This window comes from Ailuropoda melanoleuca, chromosome 5 (genome assembly GCF_002007445.2).
Source record: "Ailuropoda melanoleuca isolate Jingjing chromosome 5, ASM200744v2, whole genome shotgun sequence".
In the NCBI taxonomy this organism is placed as follows: Eukaryota; Metazoa; Chordata; class Mammalia; order Carnivora; family Ursidae; genus Ailuropoda; species Ailuropoda melanoleuca.
The window spans coordinates 1,371,809-1,386,243 of record NC_048222.1 but is presented as its reverse complement, the minus strand read 5'-3'; the positions used below and the strand labels follow the sequence as shown (position 1 = coordinate 1,386,243).

Below are 14,435 nucleotides of genomic sequence, written 5' to 3'. Positions count from 1 at the left end.
GTGTGCAAGAAGGGGAAGGGGGGGGCGGTAGGAAAAGGAAAAAAGAGGCTCAGGCGAAGACAATGGAGATGGAGGGAATGCAGGAGAAGGGCGGAAGAATGCTCAAAACACCTGCCACTTACAGAACAGTGAAAATGCTGGAAACAGGAACTTAGAACCCTCACCTCATCTATATTTTAAGAGCTACATTTAAATACTGTCATATTACTATTATTCCATATAGATACTTATTAACATCATAAATATCGAAAGGAAGAGAGAAAGAAAGAAAAGGAAAGGAGGGAGGAAGAAAAGGCAGGCAAAGGAGAAAGACATCTATACAGCACTGGCCTGAGAAGGGTGAAGTGCGGGTAGTAATAGGGAGGAAGGATAAGGTCCGGTACTGCTGCCTAAAAAGGAAGTTGTGATTTAATTTTAAAAAGTTGCTGAATTCGGGGGGAGGGGGAATGGGACAGGCTGGTGATGGGTAGTAAGGAGGGCACGTATTGCATGGTGCACTGGGTGTTATACGCAACTAATGAATCACCGAACTTTACATCAAAAATAAATAAATAAGTAATAAACTTAAAAAAAAAAGTTGCTGAATTTGAAGATGGCGGGGGGGGGGGGGAAAAAGAGTCGGCCTGTCAGAAGTGGGATTCGAACCCACGCCTCCATCTGGAGACCAGAAGCCCCGAGCGCGGGAAGCGAAAGCTTGAGTCTGGCGCCTTAGACCACTCGGCCATCCTGACACCCCTGCGGGGGCCGTGCCGCACACACGGACTGTAATCCGCTGAGGGGGGAGCCTGGCTGCGCCCGCAGCACCTGCGCCGCACTGCGCGCCCCGCGCGGCGCTCGGCGGAGCGCGGGGGCGAAAGGGAGCGTTTGCAGGAAGCCGGAGGCTGACGCGGGCGCAGGGGGGAGGCGCGCAGAGTGCGAGCCGGGCGCTGAGGTTCCGAGCGCGCTGAGGCAAGGAGAGGGCGGGGAAGAGGGGCTTACGCGCGCCCTTTACCAGCCCGTCGCAAGTACTGGAACTGCCCTTCCAAGAGGAGGCTGGAGGGCTGCTTTATTTTTTTAGGTTAAGTCAAAATGACTAAATGTTTTTCCCCGGGTGTATGTTCGTCACAGTGTTTGTAATTCCCGAAATTCTGTGTGTAGTTTACGGACTAAAGTAACACTTGCACACTGTTGCGTGGTCCTTGGCCTCATGGGCACCGCATGAAGTTCAAGCATGATTTTCTTCGCATTTGGTCGAAATTGCATTTGTCTTCATGAATAGAAAAACCAATAAAGAACGTCTTAAATTAACGATGAAATAATTTCTGACTCAAAAGTAAGTAGTCCTGGGTTAGACAGCACAGGGCGGGTACAGCTCCCCAGGGAACTAGGCGCTGCGGCCGCCCTTGGGGTGGGATTTTTGTCCGCACGGTCTCTCTCTACAGGGGCTCAAACAATGTCTCATGAACCAGTAACTAAGGAACCACTACTTCCTCACCTGCCGGCCATCCCTGTCTTGGAACGAGTTGGGGCTCACGATGAAATGTGGAGGAGACAGCTACAGGCAGCCCTGCATTTCCCCCGTTACCCTAGAAAACCCAGACATCCCATTTCCGAAACTACCGGAAGATACCGAAGGGAACAACCAGACGGAATTCCCCGGCCTGTGTCAAGGTCATAACCTTCCTCTTCTTTCTCCAACTTCTCTTTCACTCCCTTGAAGACGCTCCTCGATTACTCCACCATCGTTCCTAAAAGTGGTCGCCTCGTCCCGGCTTCCCCCACGGGCTGGTGAGGGAGCCTGCGCCTCCGCTCTTCAACCATCTGGGTAATAACTACGGTCTCCGAGGGTCCTTCTGCCCAGACCCGTGAATCCCCTTCGGCAACGATGGACTTTTGGAAGAACCTCCGTTCTCCCCGTAGCTGTGCGCACGAACCGACTGTCGAATCCGTGTACACTGTGGCCGTTACATGATCTGCTTAAGGATTCGATGGCCCGGGTAATTGAGCCACACTTTTGGAGGGTCCTCGAAGCTCCTGAAATCTTTGCTCACTCCAGCCCTTCCTGCTAATCCAGATTGTTTATGGAATTTAGTTATTTATAAAATAAAGTAATCTTTTCACTGGAGCCTGGGTAGCTCAGTCGGTAGAGCATCAGACTTTTAATCTGAGGGTCCAGGGTTCAAGCCCCTGCTCAGGCGTCAGATATACCTTTTATTTCAGCCACATGCAGAAGAGGGACCCTACGTGTGGTCCAAATGAACTCATTGCCTTTACAGACTTTCAGGCCTAATCTAGCTTCCTTTAATTATTGAATCAAACCAGTCCTAGACTTTGCAAGGGAATTTGGAATTGTGGGTGATAGGAAGAAAGATATCATCAATAAAAAACTTGTCACCGAATTACTATGAATTCTGCCCTTTTTAAATTCCCTTGCATACTGTGGGGGTGACTCCCTGGAAGGTGGGGTGCAGTTTGATTAGATCCTACCAGAATATAAACAGAGTAGTGGCATTTTCTCTGATTTCTGGGGTTCCCCAGCTCCCCAGATGGTACAAGTCTTGCCCACTCTGCAAAACACAGTTGATAAACTAAAATCCCAACGCATTTTGAGGTTGTGTTAGCCGGTCACTTCGTGTTTTCATTAAAAAGCCACCCTCCTCAGGGTGCCTGGCTGGCTTGGTGGGTAGAGCATGTGACTCTGGATCTCAGGGTTGAGAATTCGAGCCCCACAGTGGGTTTTAGAGATTGCTTAAAAATAAAATCTTTTTTAAAAAGCTACTCTCTTTCTGGGATTTAAATACGCTGTAACTGCTCTGGAAATGAGGTTCTTTGCATTTGTTCTTTGTCCAGTACTATAGATTTTTATAAGATTTTAACTGGGTTTTGGACAAAAAGTCAAGGTTTTCACCTGCTGGGTTCTCTGCATGCAAAGCAAGATTGCATTTGCTTCATCATTGTTTCCTTCATTTCCACTAGGTCATATATCCTCAGGAGAAGAATACCATGTCTGAAAAGTCGTGGGGGTTCCCCCCTCCTTGAATTGGACCTCCAGCAGACAGGGCAGCAGAAATCCTCTGTATCTAGATGTTCTAGATGTACCTGACATAGAAATGTCGAATAGCACAGAAACACATACTAAAAGATCAAAAGTCTGCTGTTCTCCAGGTCGAGTTCTGGCCTGCCCTTGAGTCTTAATTCAGTCGGTGAAAGGATGGGATCTCCCAGACAAGCTGAAGGAATCTACAGCTTCAACGTCTCCCAAAAGTGTGGATCAATCACCTAGGGCCCCAGACTGGGACCAGAGTGCTTCATCACTGAGCTGATCATTTAACCTCCACATGGTGCATTTGTTAAACAGCAGACTTATGTGCACAATTGCATTGGAAATGAAGGAGAAAAGTTGAGCTCAAACAAGAACAAGTTCCATTTAGGAGTGTTTTCACTGGAGTCAATCAATGATTGCAGAAAGCGGGTAGGTGGGCCAAGCAGAGGGGCCCTGGGACACCATTATTCTTACAGGGCACGAAGAGCAGGACATGAGGTTCCTTTGTGAACTTGAGGAGAGATGAGTCCAATGACTGGAGTTCATTTAATTGTTCAGGAAAGTGAAAGACAGGGAAAGAGAGCTGAAGGTCAAAATTACAAGGCAGGGCATATGAGTCTGTTGCTCCTTTCAGAGTTTTCCCTGCACTTTCATAATTCGGATTTTGCAGGTGCTTTAGAGCCAGAAAAAAAGGGCTGTGGCACCCACTTCAGAGGGCTGCTTCAGCTGGAAAAGACCATTTCCCTCAGAACCCCCTTCACTTTTCAGTAGGTGTTTCTTCTGCTCATTTTCCCCTCCTTCCTTTTCTCTACCTCTCCCCAGCCCCCTCCTCCTTTTCCCTCTTCTCTCTTCTTTGCTTCCCTCTCTGTTACCCCATATCTGCCAGCTAAAGTCTCTAAAGGCAAAGTGGAGCAGAATTAACACATGCTATCCCCCCTGTGCCCTGTGCCATTCTGTGGTGACTCTGTGGTTTGGAGGAGAGACACAAAGCTACTTTTGTTTATATGATGGGTAGGTGGGTGCATGATGATCCATGCTAGATCACTAGTGGGGTTTTTATGCTATACACATTACTTAGATTCTATATTAAACACAATAAACATTTGAATCTGTCAGTAACATAATCAGACTAACCAGTGACAGAGAAATGACTAATGGCTCCCAAACTTTGAGGCCCATGGAGACCACCTGGGAATTTCCAACACCTGTTGGCGGTTGGCTCCCACCTCCAGACATTCTAATTCAATTGGCATAGGGTTCCACCCTCCAGGAGAGGTTTTAGATGCTTCCAGGCGACTCTAATGTATTGCAACATTCTAATTCTAATGTACATTAAGAGTTTCCTGCACTACCAACATCTCCATAACCAGAGACCTGGCTAGAAATACAGAACTTCCAGACACACATTATATCTACTAGAGGAGAATGTGCATTTGACAAAATACCCAGGTGTGAGAAACACTGGCTTAGAACACCTATCTCTGCTAATGCTTGCGTATTTACTCAGTTTGAACCACTATATAACAACTTATGGAAAGGTTCACCTGTGTCAGAGAAAATTGTCAGTCGTGAAAATGGACAACAGAAAAGTATTGGGTGTCCTTTCAGTGAAGTGTTGGACATTATCTAATAGGCTTTTGGAAAGTATTTGGTTCTGAGTGTGCCCCTTCAACTGAATTTCTTTTTTACTAAACTATTCTACAGTTTTGTATGGTAAAAGTTGACTCGTATGTCATTGATACTAATGCAAACGATATTTGTCCACAGCAATTCAAGGAAATGTTGCCCAATAAAAAAAAGATAATTTCAAGTATTACTGTCCTATCGATTGCTAACCGCTTCCCCATTAATGACTCATTTATTAGTATCTCCTCAGGAGCCATGTGGTAGACATTGTTGTCCTAAATGTACGGGTGAAGGGAGGGGCCTGAGGGGGCGCAGCGCCCTAAGACGTCACCCACTCTGGAAGCGATGCCGCCCCAATTCAAACCCGGGTATCCTTGATTCAAGGTGCTTACGGTTTCCGCTACTCGTTCTTAAAAATATTTTGAGCTGTTTCATTTTCTTGCGTTCTCCACCCAAGCTCGTCCTTCCCCGCCGCTCAGTTCGGAGGCAACTCTGAATGGCTACTTCGTGCGGACTCCCCCCCCCCTTTTTTTAGTCTGTCTTTCCTGAAAGCGATTTTGATCAGGTGTTGCCTGGAGTTTTGGCTGCAGGATAGAGAAATTATAGAGCAGAATAGCCTTTGCCTGCGGTGTTTTGGCTGCAGGGAGTCAGGAGTTCAAGCCCACGACTGACACACCTGTAATGCCGCGACCGCCGAAGCTGCTTCTCGCTCCCGCCCCTTGGCCTCCACCCGGCTCCGTCCCCCGCGCCGCCCGGCCCGCCACGCCGCGCCCTGCGCTCCGGGGGCTCCCAGCACCGCCCTGCGTCGGCTTACCTGTCCCGGCAGGTGTCGGTCCCCGGCGGCCGCAAGCATGTCCTCCCGCCGCCGGCGCGGCCGCAGCGCCTGCACACACGGACGCGGAGAAGGACGCCCCTCGCGCACCCCCGATGGGTGCAGATCCGAGTTCGCGGCGCAACATCCTGCAGATCTCCACGGCGCAGTCAGGATCCCAGAGGGAAAGCGGCCGCGGATGCCCTGCGAAGGCCGGGGGTAAACCGACACGCGGGAATTCGCCTTAAAACAAGAGATGGAATCGGAGCAGGACGGCCTCACCTCTAGGGAGCCACCCCCGGAAAGTGTGTTACTCTGAAAAGGGCGGAGGCGAAAATAAAGCCGCTCTCTCCCCGTCGGGGAATCGAACCCCGGTCTCCCGCGTGACAGGCGGGGATACTCACCACTATACTAACGAGGAGGACGTGGGTGCTACGGCACAGTTTTGATTGCAGAGGCATTCACACGTTCGGGCCTGACCTTTGTTTTCCGTGCGCGGAATTCCTGGGAGATTCACCCAACTCTCCAAGAGTCATTTGTTATAAAATTCTATAAAACAGATTTCCCAGTGTGACGTCAAAAATCTAAAAACCACAACCCACCAAAGATTAGACATTGCTGTACATAGTTTTATCACTCCTAGCAAAGAAATGTTCCTTAACAGCACGAAATGCATTAAACATTTTTAAGAAGTCCCCCACCCCCAAAATAACTTTCCTCCTTCTTCACTTCAAGTTTATTCCTTATTTTAGATTTGCCTCAAGGGTCACCTTCCCCTGGGACGCTTTCTCAGACCACTCTGAGCTAGAGCTGCTTCCTCTGTTTCGGTTTGTCATGGTAAGAATCGCGTATGTTATGTATGAATTTCTACATGGAATACACATAAGAGCTTACTGGTAAAATCTAGATCTTAGATTTCGTAGCATTGGCATTAAATGAGTTCTTATTTTTGCATAGCCTTTTAGTTGTAGAACGTCCACTATTAGGAATATTCCTCAGTGAATTTCCAGCTCATTTAGTTGCACAGGGGGCTTCGTAGGAGATAGTCATTATAGCAGCTCAAGGTAGCAAAGAACTGAAGGCATACTGGATGCCCGTCCCTGAAATGGACCTGTGTACTGACAGAACAACAGTTTCCTACAGCCTCAGAACAAATCACTACAAACCACAGAAATGTGCAATCTCTCAGTTCCGGAGACTAGCAGTCAGAGATCAAGATGTCAGGGGCCAGGCTGTCTCTGAACGCTGTAGGCAAGATGCTTTCTTGGCTTCTTCCCAGCCTCTTGTGGCTCTGGGCAGTCCTCGGGGCTCCTGGGCCTGTGCCCATCCCATTCTCTGCCTCTGACTGTCTCTGTGTGTCCTCTCTTATAGACTCCAGTCACTGGATTTAGGGTCCACTGTGATCCAGTATGAACTCATTAATTCAATTAATTACATCTGCAAAAAAACCTTTTTCCAAGTAAGGTCACATTCTGAGGTTCTGGATAGACACAACTTTCCAGGGGATGTTATTTAACCCCCTACAATTAAGAATAAAAGATAAAGTGTTTATGCATAAACTTAGTTGATTGTACCAAAGTATACACCAAGAGCTGGAAATGTGCTGATTAAAACTGGCTGTGGGTGAAAGAGAAGGGAGGTGGGAAGGAAGAGTATATACTGCTATGTTATTGTTGCTCGGACTAAAAAGCAGAAGACATTGTCTAAAGAAAGAGGAGAACGAAGCTCTTAAATGACATCATGAGGACCATAACTAACAGTTAAAAATACGTTTGTAAAAATATTAGAAAAGGTAAAATGACAAAATAACCTATTTTTCAAAAGAGACATTAAAGACCTAAATAAATGGAGAAGTATATAATTTTATGGATGGGGTATACTTAATATCTCAATGATATCACTTCTTCCTAAATTGATCTATGAATTCAATATAATTCCCATATAAGTTCCAGCAATGTTTTCCAAGAACTTGATAAAATTTCCAAGACTTTGTTGTAAAATTGTATGTAAGTGTGTAGGGCCTATAATATCAAGGACACTTTTACTAAAAGTAAGGAGAGGGCTGCCAAGAACCTTCCAGAGCTTATTAGACACTCCAGGAATCAAAATATTATTACAATACAGGCACTGACACTGATTGATTAAATAGGACAGAGCGCTCAGAAGAGATTTGTGTGTTTCTATAACTTGGTATATGGACAGTGGTGGCATGTCAGTGCAGAGGAGATCCAAGCTATTTAATAGATGGAACTAGGAAAAAATATTGTATTCCCATGGATGGAAATATAAAATTGCATAAAGACTAACACTAGAAAGATCAAGGACATAAATGTCAACAACAAAATTTAAAACTCTCGGTAGCATATATACAAATCAATCAGGAACCTGTTTATACTGTCCTAGGTTAACTATGTAGAGAAATGTAATATAGTAAAGTGGCTACATTCATGATAGAAGAACTGATGTGATCAATGGAACAGAGACTATCTACATGGAAAGCCACAAGAGGCTCAAAGGCCAGGCTACCTGGGAGAACTTGAAACCACAGGAGATGTGCCTTGAAGACATTTCATGACTTGAGGGGATACAGCCAAGGCCAAGTGGTGGTCAGCAAAGCCTGCTTTCACTCTTGCTTCTCTCCTCCATCCAACGCAGTACATTTATTTCAACCCAACCAGAAGCCACCTGACCGAGCAAGTTGGGGAATGAGGCTTCCATGTCCAGCGTCTTTGTGTTACAGAGCACGAAGGAGCACGGGACATGAATTGGTGTGAGCACAGACATGGGAGCGCTGCCCCTTTTCCTACTCATCATCCAATCTCAGCATTTTCCTAAAATGTAACTTACATTCGAAAAGTTCATGTTCTGTACCCATGAAGATCTCCTCAAACGCTTCCAAGAAAGAAAAGCAAAGTACCATCATACCTTTGGAAACAGAGGGGGATTGGAATGATCCAGACCCAAGATCGAATCACACTGAGAACGGAAGCCAAGGAGACTCTGCAGCTGCTGCAGGAGATGTGGCCCAAAGTAGAAAGAGAGGGGTAGAAATTAACCGGCTACTCTGTCCCTTCTGTGCTCTAATCTCCCACCAGTGCATTTTATTCACTCAACTAAACTGCAGACAGGTGGGAAGTTGGTTTGGGAAATGCAGCCTGAGGAGTGGAGCCCTCTTGATATGAAGAGGTGCAGAAGCAGGGGGAGGAAGGACGAGGATCTACAGACCAGTGAGGCCACCTCACGAGAATGCATATCGGAACAGCAAAGATTGGAAAGACTGGTTACATACGACACAGAAATGCTACCAGGTTCAAGAAAACTTGGATGGGTTTGTGCGTATGAAACGAATAGTTTCTTTTAATCAAATTATCCCTTAAGATGAAAACAAGTTACACTGAGAAAGGGTAACTGCAATTGCAAGAAACTGAAGAGAAAAAGAAAAAAATGTATCAAGAACTCCCACATATGAAAAAGTCAAGCACATCAACCCAATAGAAAAATGGGCAAATAAATAAATAAACCGGAATTCAGGAGAAAATTCAAATGTATAAATCCAAACATGTGTAGAGATGTTCAGCCTCATTGTGATACAAAAATGCAAGCCAGTCCTCAATAAACTCGCTTCCACTTGATAGGATAAAAATTAAATGTACAAAAATAACAACAGTTGGAGAGGATTTGAATAAACAGTATCCTTTTATACATTGCCCAAAGAGAGTATGATGGTTAATTTCATGTGTTACTTTGCCTGGATCACAGGGTACCCAGATATTTGGCTAAACATTGTTTCTAGGTGTGTCTGTGAGGGTGTTTCCGGATGAAATTAGCACTTGAATAAGTGGATTCACTGAAGCCTTTTGCCCTCCACAATGTGGGTGACCATCATTCAAACCCAATAGAACAAAAAGGCAGAGAAAGAATTCAGCCCCTCCTTCCTGATTGCTCGAGCTGGAACACGGATCTCCTGCCCTCTGGCAGTCCTGGTTCTCAGGCCCTTGGTCTCAGATTGAATGACATGGAGCAGAATGCTATGGATGGAATGTGTGCGTACCCCAAATTGGTAGGCTGAAATCTTGATCTCCAGTGTGATGGTATTAGGAGGAGGATCCTTCGAGAGGAGATTAGGTCATGAGTTAGTCCCTACTGAATAGGATTAGTGCCTTTAAAGGTGACCCCCGAAAGCTCTCCTGTCCCGCTGCCCTGTGAGGACTCGGTGAGTAGACAGTGGTATATGAACCAGGAAGCTCTCATCAGACGACTGAAGCTGCCAGCGCCTTGATCTCAGACTTCCCAGGCTCTAAGGCTGAGAAATAAATTTGTGTTGCCTATAAGCCACCCAGTCCATAGTCATTTGTCATGGTAGCCCCAGTGGACTAAGACAGGGGCGTCCATTTTTACAGCTTTCGAAAAAGTTTGTCATAACCTCAAATAGTTAAACATTTACATAACCCAACAAATCAACAATTTGTCTTCTTGGAAAGTCCTCACAAGATACACATGCATACTTTGCTTTCTTGAGCTTTGCTTTATTGCTTTTATTGTTTTTTTACAAACTGCCAGTTTGTGGCAACTCTGCGTTGAACAAGTTTGCGGGCACCATTTTTCCAATGGCATTTGCTCACTTCTTGTCCCCATGTCACGTTGTGGTACTTCTAACAATATTTCAAACTCTTTCATTAGTATTCTATTTGTGGCAACCTGTGTTCGGTGATCTTTGATGTTACTGTTGTAATTGTTTTGAGGTGCCATGACCGTGCCCAAATAAGAGAGTGAACTTAATTCATAAATGTTGTGTGTGTTCTGACAGCTCCACTGGCTGGCTGTTCCCCATCCTTTCCCTTTCCTTGGGCCTTTGTATTCCCTGAGACAAAACAATATTGAAATTAGGCCTCTAATTGTTCAAGTGAAAGGAAGAATGGCATGTCTCTCACTTTAAATCAAAAGCTAGAATTGGTCAAGTGAGGAAGGCATGTCGAAAGCTGAGATAGGCTGAAAGCCGGGTCTCTTGTGCCAAACAGTTGGCAAGTGGTGAATGCAAAGGAAAAGTTCTTGAAGGAAACTAGATGTGTTATTCCAGTGAACACACAAATGATGAGAAAGTGAAACCGCCTCATTGCTGATATGGAGAAACTTTGAGTGGTCTGGACGAAGACAAACCAGCCACAGCACTTTCTGAAGCTGAAACCTCATCTGGAGCAAGGCCTTGACTCTCTCCAATTCTAGGAATGTTGTTCCTGAACTATTCATCCAAAAGTCTACCTTTGCACCTGTGGTTCAAAATGCATCCTCTATCATATACTAAAGGTCCTAACATGATTTGGTTTATTTCCGAACTTGGTATTTTATTGCGCTGAGCTAAATGTCTATTCATTTGTGAGCACTGCAATTTGATATATTTAAATATCTAAAAATGTTGACATTTCAAAAAATGTGATAAACAGACTAAAAACAGCTTACAAATTGGAGCGAGGAGGAGAGGAGGAAGGAGTACTTGCAATACATATCAGATAAAGCGTTAATATCCCTAATATAGAGAGAAAAACAATTAACAACTTATTAGCAATTAGCGATTTAAAAAAATGCCAAAACTTCATAGTAAAATAGTCAAAAGATGTTAACAATCTTTTTAAAGATAGAAAAAGGGCCCTTATAGATATGAATATGTGTCCAAACTCTCTAATAGATAAAGAAATGCAAGTTAAGACCAAACCGGGATGCCATTTTTCTGCTTTTAGATTTGCAAGAATTAAAAATATGTCAAAGCTCTGGGGAACAGGCAGTCTTATTTAATGCTGGTGGGAATACAAATCGATACAACCTTTATAGAGGGGAATTTGGGTTTATCTAACAAGATTGCATATGCACTCAACAATTCTTCCAACAATCTCAAATCTAGTGATTTACCCTGAAAATCCACCTTCAACAGAATGAAAATACACATGCACCTACTGATTTGTTGCAGCATTGCAACATTGTAATTGCAAACAACCTCAAAGCTCTACAACAGAAGAGTTGCGTCTACACAATGGAGTACTTATCCAGCGGCAAAAATACAAAAAAGAACAGGGAAGACCTCTGAACTGACAGAGCAATATCTAGGATCTATCGGTAATTGAAAAAATTAAGTGCTTAAAAGTATACTTAAAAAATCAAGTATACTATCTTTAGCCTGAGAAAGAAGAGGACATTTAAAAATTAAGTATCTGTGTGTTTATTCAAAAAGAGATACAGGAAGAATAAACCAGAAGCTGGAGAGACTGTCGCCACACAGAGAGCAGGTGGGAGTGAGTGGAGAGAGACGGAAGAAAGGCGAGGGAAGCACTGGGGTGAGTGACATTTCTCTCAGCATATCTCTCTGCATAGTTTTGACTTAGAATGATGTTATCTTTCTTGTGCATACAGAAATCATAAATAAGATTAACAAGGACAGGGTAGAGATTCAAAATGGCACACATTTGATTATTTCAAACTAATAATATAGCAACAAAGAAGGAGAGAACTAACACAATGAACTTAAGTGCAGTGTTTATACTTCATATCATCAGGCTAAAAGCATAAAGAATTACAGAAACTGAATTCTCAGTATCTTTGTTTCACAGCCTCGTGGTTTAACACTCTGCCCGCAGAAACCATGCGCTAGGAGCCCAGGATCAGGGTCTTTAACCATAATCCAGATCCCTGGATAACAACAGAAACTTTTTAACGTAAAGACAAAAAAGATAGCTAAGACCATTTCAAAATGTGTTTGCATAATATGGCTTTTACAGCCAGGGGCTTTTAAGATGCCACAAATTTTCGATGTAGAAAGAGTCCATCCAAACTGTGGGGAGCCTCAGAGACAGACGGGACAGAGCCATTGCTCTCTTAAATTCTTGTCGGGTCCCCCCTAAAATGTTCCCCTGCCATTCCAAGATTAATGAATCACGTCAAGGGAGCTTTAAATGGCTGTCTTAGTAATTCCGTCACTAGTGTATTATTTTTCCATTATGCCCTTGTTCAATTCTTCTTGGAAACTTGGGACTGTGTTTTAGTTAATACTGGGAAGAGGTATATTAATGAAACACTAGAACATAAACCATTTCAGGGATATGCCTTTGTCTGTCTTGGCTGTTATGGATACCCCACTCCAGAGATGTTCTATGTGAGCTCTACTTACCTAGTCCTGATTGAGATAAAAGGACTGGTTATCGCCTGAACAGGGACTTGAACCCTGGACCCTCAGATTAAAAGTCTGATGCTCTACCGACTGAGCTACCCAGGCTTCTCCAGTCTGGTTCACTTCACTATGTATAATAACTAAGAGCTCCAAGAAACCCTAGTTCTGTTCTTGATTTCAGAAATTAGCAGCGTCTTCCAGGCGCGCCGGTCACACACCCCAGGCGTCGGCTGCACCCGAGCTTCATGGCCTTGAGCACTGCGTTTCTTCCTTCCACAATTACTGGGTGGTATTTACTGCAGGAGGAATGACAGGAAAGTGGCTCCGAACGCGGTGGGACCCACTGGGGAGGGAATGAATATTCCTGCAAGTAAGGACTGCGGACAGAGCCGTTGGAGCCGACCTTCCAGGGGACTCGCAGGTCCCTCACCCGCTCACGGAGAGGATGGAGTGTGGGTTCCACCAATGGCTGCGGTAATTGGGAAGAACCTCAGGAGAGCCAAAACTTGGGTAAAGATGGAAGGTTGGGGCGCAAGGCAGGAGGTTTGCTTCCTGTCCTTTCCAACAGTGTTTTCTTTCGGATATCGGGGGGTCCTGGGATGTTAACGGCAGAGCAACGGACAGACAAACGTGACACCCTCTCCTGAGTGGGGCTTCTGTCCGGGACACTAACTCCCTGGAAACCCGCAGCTCTGCAATTCCGTCCTTGTCGTTCCTCACCTTTCCTCCACGCTCCTTTCCTTCACCCTCTCCCCGTCTCCCTGGCCTCCTTCTGTCCCCCTCACCTGTCCAACCTCCCCTCTACCAATTCTGCCATCTTTGCGCCCGCTCGTCCGTCCTTCCACGGAAGTGAACCCTATAATGCGCCGCCCCTCGCCACAACGCACGGGAGTCCACTTGGACCCACTTGCTCTATTTTTTAATTCCACGTTTTATCTTGAGCGGCATTTAAAGGCAGGAAGGACCAGGCAGGTGAAAAGGCGTGCGGCCCCTGTCACTGGAGGCCTTCGCTCGTTCCTGAGACATTGGTAGCCTTCTGCAGAGGCAAAGAAGCACGGGGAGAGTCGGTGCATATGGACAGTAAATAAGTGGTGCGTTGTTGCCCAGTAAGTTGTGAGCTTTAAAAATGTGACTACAGACGCAATTTTGATTACAGCCGATTTTCAACGAGATCCGAAAGAACGAGAAATATAAAGCACTAAGTGTCACGGCCATGAATGCTTGGGGCTTGGTTTCCCCTGGCTGCTGAATTTTGAAAGTTTGGAGAGAAGCGTGCACTAAAACACTGTAGCAGAGGATGGTTTCGATCCATCGACCTCTGGGTTATGGGCCCAGCACGCTTCCGCTGCGCCACTCTGCTACCTGCCGGGAACACCGCTTTGATTCTTACAGATTTGTCTGTGCCTTAGCACGTCCTCCGGGAGTGCCACTATTCCCTTTTCCTCTCTTGCACCCGCTCCTCCACTCCGGCCTCCCACCCGGGTCTACCCCACATTGCCTCCTCAGACCTGCCGCCTGCAAGAAATCGCTGAGACGTCTGCGCCTTTCAACCTACGCAAGAAAACCCAGAATCTGAACTGAAGCCCTTTCTCGGGAGCTCGGTGTTCACCGGTTAGGGCTTCCCCCACGGGTTTCTAGCGGTGGATTCAAAACTAGGATCTCCCGCGCCTCCACCAGCGCGCTCGCGGACCCGAAGCTGGGCCGCCCGGCCGCTCCGCGACCCCGGCGGGGACCCCGTGGGGGCAGAGCCGGGGTACCGGGCTGCGGAGCAGAGGGCGATCGCGGCGGAGCGGGGCAGGGGAGGGGCGAGGCAGGGGCGG

The 14,435-nt window shown here is 45.9% G+C and overlaps 5 non-coding genes across 5 annotated transcripts; 1 reads left to right on the top strand and 4 right to left on the bottom strand.

Moving 5' to 3' along the window:
* Positions 1 to 624: 624 nt before the first annotated feature.
* TRNAL-CAA lies at positions 625 to 731 on the bottom strand. Its single transcript has 2 exons — positions 694 to 731; positions 625 to 670 (listed from the first exon to the last, which is right to left on the bottom strand). It is a non-coding gene; the product is annotated as a tRNA-Leu (tRNA).
* A 1,373-nt stretch (positions 732 to 2,104) lies between these two features.
* TRNAK-UUU lies at positions 2,105 to 2,177 on the top strand. The gene has a single exon. It is a non-coding gene; the product is annotated as a tRNA-Lys (tRNA).
* Positions 2,178 to 5,808: 3,631 nt separating this feature from the next.
* Positions 5,809 to 5,880, bottom strand: TRNAD-GUC. Its single transcript has one exon. It is a non-coding gene; the product is annotated as a tRNA-Asp (tRNA).
* A 6,767-nt stretch (positions 5,881 to 12,647) lies between these two features.
* Positions 12,648 to 12,720, bottom strand: TRNAK-UUU. Its single transcript has one exon. It is a non-coding gene; the product is annotated as a tRNA-Lys (tRNA).
* Positions 12,721 to 13,903: 1,183 nt separating this feature from the next.
* On the bottom strand, positions 13,904 to 13,975 carry TRNAM-CAU. Its single transcript has one exon. It is a non-coding gene; the product is annotated as a tRNA-Met (tRNA).
* Between the last annotated feature and the right edge of the window lie 460 nt (positions 13,976 to 14,435).